This window comes from Crocodylus siamensis, chromosome 4, assembly GCF_052110815.1.
Source record: "Crocodylus siamensis isolate JL-2025a chromosome 4, ASM5211081v1, whole genome shotgun sequence".
Lineage (NCBI taxonomy): Eukaryota > Metazoa > Chordata > Crocodylia > Crocodylidae > Crocodylus > Crocodylus siamensis.
In genome coordinates this window covers 123,500,695-123,505,622 of record NC_143398.1, presented here as the reverse complement: position 1 = coordinate 123,505,622, position 4,928 = coordinate 123,500,695, and the positions used below count along the sequence as shown (strand labels likewise).

The 4,928-nt window shown below is 49.1% G+C and overlaps 1 pseudogene; it reads right to left on the bottom strand.

The window, feature by feature from the left end:
- Window positions 1–1,773: 1,773 nt before the first annotated feature.
- On the bottom strand, window positions 1,774–3,081 carry LOC149866429 (uncharacterized; annotated as a pseudogene).
- Window positions 3,082–4,928: the final 1,847 nt, after the last annotated feature.

Sequence of the window (4,928 nt, the reverse complement as noted above, 5' to 3'; positions counted from 1 at the left end):
CTGCGAACTTGGAGATGGTGCTCTCCACACCCTCATCCAAATTGCTGATGAATATATTAAATAACACCAGTCCAAGGACCGAACCCTGCAAGACCCCACTGCCCACCTTCTTCCAGGCTGAGAACAACCCATCCACCATCACTCTCTGGGTGAGGTCCCTGAACCAGTTAGCCACCCACCTGACTATGTAGGTGTCCACTCCGCAGCCCATTAGCTTCCCTGTGAGAATAGGATGTGAAACTGTGTCGAAGGCCTTCCTAAAATCCAGGTAGATGACATCAGCCTCAGCTCCTGTGTCAAGGCAGTGTGTGACCTGGTCATAAAAGGCTATAAGGTTTGTCAGGCAGGATCTACCTGTGACGAACTCATGCTGGTTTCCTTTCAGCATCGTTTCCCCTGCTGGGCCTTCACAAATGCACTCTTGGATGATTTTTTCCAGTATTTTCCCAGGGACAGAGGTAAGACTGACTGGCCTAAAGTTACCCAGCTCTTCCCTTCTCCTTTTCTTAAAAATGGGCACCACATTGGCCCTGTTCCAGTACTCAGGGACCTGGCTGGAGCACCATGAGTGCTCAAACAGCTGTGCCAGTGGCTCAGCTATCACACTAGGCAATTCCTTCAGCACCCATGGATGGAGGTCATCTGGGCCGGCTGACTTGTACTCATCCAGCCCTTTCAAGTGCTTCTTAACTAAGTCAGCACTAACCTTTGGAGATCTAGTGCCTTTTGGACATCTGTCTATGCTCAAGGTGGGGGAATAGTCTTGGTCAGTACTTAGGAATACTGAAGCAAAGAACTCATTGAAGAGCTCTGCCTTCTTCTCTCAGTCAACCACCAATTGACCTGATTTGTCCTGCAGGGGCCCTATGTTACTCTGCACTTTCCTCTTCCTCACTATGTATCTGTAGAAGGACTTTTTATTGTCCTTAATTGTTGAAGCCAGCCTTCAAAGCTCCAATCCTGCCTTGGCCTGCCTAACTGACTCCCTGCAATAGTGCACCAGGGAGACGTATGTCTCCTTGGTGGCTGTCCCCTGCTTCTACTGCCTATACATTTCTTTCTTTGCCCCCAGTCTTTCCTGGAGCTCCCTGTTCAGCCAAGGGGGCTTTTTAGCTCCTTAGCCCCTTTCCTCCATGAGGGGTAGACTCCTTTTGTCCCCCAAGGATCACTCCCTTGAGAAACTTCCAACCCTATTGGACCCCCACTTGCTCGATGCTCTTGAGTTCTGCCACCTCACTAACTAGGTTTCTAAGTTTACTAAAGCTGGCCCTTCTGAAGTCCAACACTTTAGCATCACTGGATATTTTTCTGACCCGTCGCTGAACTCTACCAAGTGATGGTCACTATCTCCCAGGTTACTGTGTACTTGCAGATTCCCCACGAGATCATCCCCTGTTGCTAAGACCAGGTCTAGCAAGGCACTACCCCTGATGGGACTGGACTAGGTGGAGGTCCTGCACACAGTATAAGAACCTCTATGAGTGGCTTGTTTTGCCCACCTGTTCCTCCCAGCAGATGTCCAAATAATTTAGGGCCCCCATGACCACTGCCTCCCTCACCTGTATGGCATCTGAGATCTTCTTGGAGAATACCTTGTCTAGCTCATCATCCTGGTGAGGAGGTCTGTAGTAGACCCCCACTACCAAGCCCTTTTCCCCTACCCCCCCAGATCCTGACCCTCAATGCCTTGGTATTCCCCTCCTCCACTCCTGCCATGATGATGGAAGATGTGTACTGCTCCTTAACAGAGAGAGCTACACCCCTGCCTTTTCTCCTCACTCTGTCACATCTATACAACCTGTACCCCTCAATGCCTACTGCCCAGTCGTGCACAGAATCCCACCATGTTTCAGTTAAGCCAACAAGGTCATACTGTGTGCTGGCAAGTAGGAATGTGAGCTTCACCTGATGGCATGTAGTCCCCTTAGTGCTTACCTGGTTAGGTCTGGTGCCTTGTTTGTGGCTTTCCAACCCTGGGTTCTCATTGATCACCAGTTCCCCGTCCTCCATCGAACCTAGTTTAAAGCTCTTTGGAGGAGATCAGCCAACTTGTAGGAGAACAGATGCTTACCTCTAGGAGAGAGATGAAGATCGTCCCATCCTAGGAAGCATTCTCTCTGGAAGTGCTGGTCATGGTTGTAGAATCCAAAACCTTCCTGAAGACACCATCTCTGGAGCTGCTGGTTGACTACTCTGATGGGGGCATCCTGGTGCCTCCGGCTGCTGCCAACTGGAAGGATGGAGGAGAATACTGCCTGTGCCCCTGACTTTCTGAGCCCGATCCCCAGCTCATGGAAGTCCTTCATGATGCAGTCAGGACTACTTCCAGCCGCATCATTAATGCCCACATAGACAAGGACCATGGGGTAGTAGTTGGAGGGCTTGAAGAGATCAGGAATCCTTGCAGTGATCTCATTGATCTTTGCTCCAGGCATGCAGGAGACCTCTCTCACCGTAGGATCTGGTCAGCAGATTGGCCCTTCCATGCCTCTCAGAATTGAATTGCCTATCACAATAACTCGGCATTTCTTCTTCTGCCTGGGCAGTGGTCCCCTAGTCTGCCCAGCGGTGGCGGCAGGGACCACCTAGGGTGTAAACAGCATCTGCTAGTATAACTGGGGGAACAGCAACATCATGGATTACTGTCTCCTCTATGCCGGGTGTGCAGTGTCCTTCCCCCATGAGGTCAGGCAGAGTGGAGTTTCTGAACATGCACACATCATGTGCGCTGCCAGCCCACCCAGTATAAATGTTTATGAACCAGCCCTGGTGGTCCACCATGGCTTTCAGGATCATGGAGGCATATCTTTTCCTGTTTGTGTAAGTCCTTTCCCTCCCCATAGGGCACAACACTGGGATGTGAGTGCTGTATAAAGCCCCCACATAGTTCAGGAACCCCTTCTCATTAAAGCCATCTATGATTTTCTGTGGATTCACCAGGTGGATAATTTTGTTTGCAGCAATTTCCTTAAGCAGTTGGCATACCTCACGAGTTACCAGCCCGACCATACAGGCAGCCATACTGAACTGGTTCACAATGTAGTGAAGGCTGGATGGGCTGGCCAGTTTCATGATGGCCATTGCAACCCTTCTATCTGGTGGGATGGCCTGACACATGTTAGTGTCCTGCCTCACGATGTGGGGCCCCAGCATCAAGACAATATGATAGGATGTTTCCCTTTTCATTTGGAACATCTCCAGCCACTGCTGGTCATTCCAAGTCATCAGAATGATTCACTCCCACCAGTCTGAGCTGCTCTCATGGGCCCATACCATGTGGATTTTGGTTCCCCCCAGGTTTCTTCACAGAGCCCAGTCAAATTCCACTGCTTCACTTGCCTCTTTGTATTCCAAGTCCCTGGGTACCTGTCTCTTCTTCTCCTTATTCTCATTGCTGTTAAAGCAGGAACATACCTTGCCAATGAATACTCTATCATCAGTCTTATCCTTCTCAAGTGATGCAGCAGTAATCCCCAGGTAAACAGTATTTGCAGAACTGCCTCCTCCTTCTGTTCACCCATGTCCTCTATATTCTCCATGTCAGATGACTCTTCACTTCATTGTTTTCCATCATTGTGTATTTCATCCTCGTTCTCCATTTTGACCCTCTTCATCAGCAGTGGCTTCTCACTCATCTGCACCAAGCAGGGGGCATGGACTGTAGGGTGTTCTGTGGTCTGTAGCTTGGTGTAGCTGCTTTTTAAGCACTTCACTCTGGCAACCCAGGGTGTTGGGGCTTTTGCACATCGTTTCATCTTTTCATCCTGAGCTTAACAGCCACTGGTGTTCTGATGTAATCAAGCTTGCAAATAAAAAATGTTTTGTCTATTCCTCCCCGATAATGTGGTACGCTACTCAAAACTTTTGCCACTTTATGGGAAATAGGCTGTGGTTCTGTAATAAAATTATTTTACACAAGCAGGCAGGAAGGTATTGATTTCATTCCAGGCCATGTAGCAGCCATCACAAAGCACAAAGGCCTTATTTACCCCATCACGAGGTATTTTTTGTTGTTAACTAGGTGCTTCATCATCACCTGTGGATGTTTTGACACTTATAGGTAATGAGTTCACAATTCTAGGAATTTTTCCAGACCCTCATGCAAGCACAGCCTGAGTATAAAGGCACCCCCTGCAAATTTGCCAGCCCCTTTTCACAAGTTGCTTGTGTTGTTGACCATGAACTGCTTCGCCATATCTCAGAAAGCCAAGGACAGCTGTATTGAGCCAATGTCCCAGGAGGCTGATACCTCCAATGCCCATGGACCCAACTGGACCTGGGAAGAACTGGAGGACTGAATCGACATTTTGTCAGAGCAAAGGACCATAGATAGGCTGGAAGATAAGAGGAATAAACCTGTTTATGTCAAGATTGCAAAAGGCATGCAGGTGCAAGGGCACAGTCATGACTGGACCCAGGTCCGGTGCAAGATCAAGTCCCTAAGATCAGCATTTTACAGAGCCAAAGATGGAAACTCTCATTCTGGGACAGGTCACACAATTTCCCCCTTCCATGACAAGCTGTCCATCATTCTCTCCAAGGATGTGGGCAACAACCTGGGTATGGAAACTTTAAGCACCAGGGTTAGGCAGGAGGAGCAGGAGGAGGTGAAGGAGCAGGAGGCAGCAGCCCCTCCTGAGGGTGAAATCATGAGCATGTCTCAAGCTGTACAGAGACTGCTTCCTGCTCCCTGATGACTATGAATGGCAGGAAGAACCATTGGTCACCACACACTTAATACCACTTAGCCCCATTCCACTGGCTAGCACAGATGATGAAGTGGAGGAGGTGGAGGGTCAGGAAGAAACCCATGCGGCCAATACATCATCTACTGTTACTGAGACCCAAGAACATGCTGGACCTGGTAAGTCTCTTGTAATGTGCCTTTTGCTACTGCCAGGCAATGCCCGGGTTCATGCTAGTTGGGT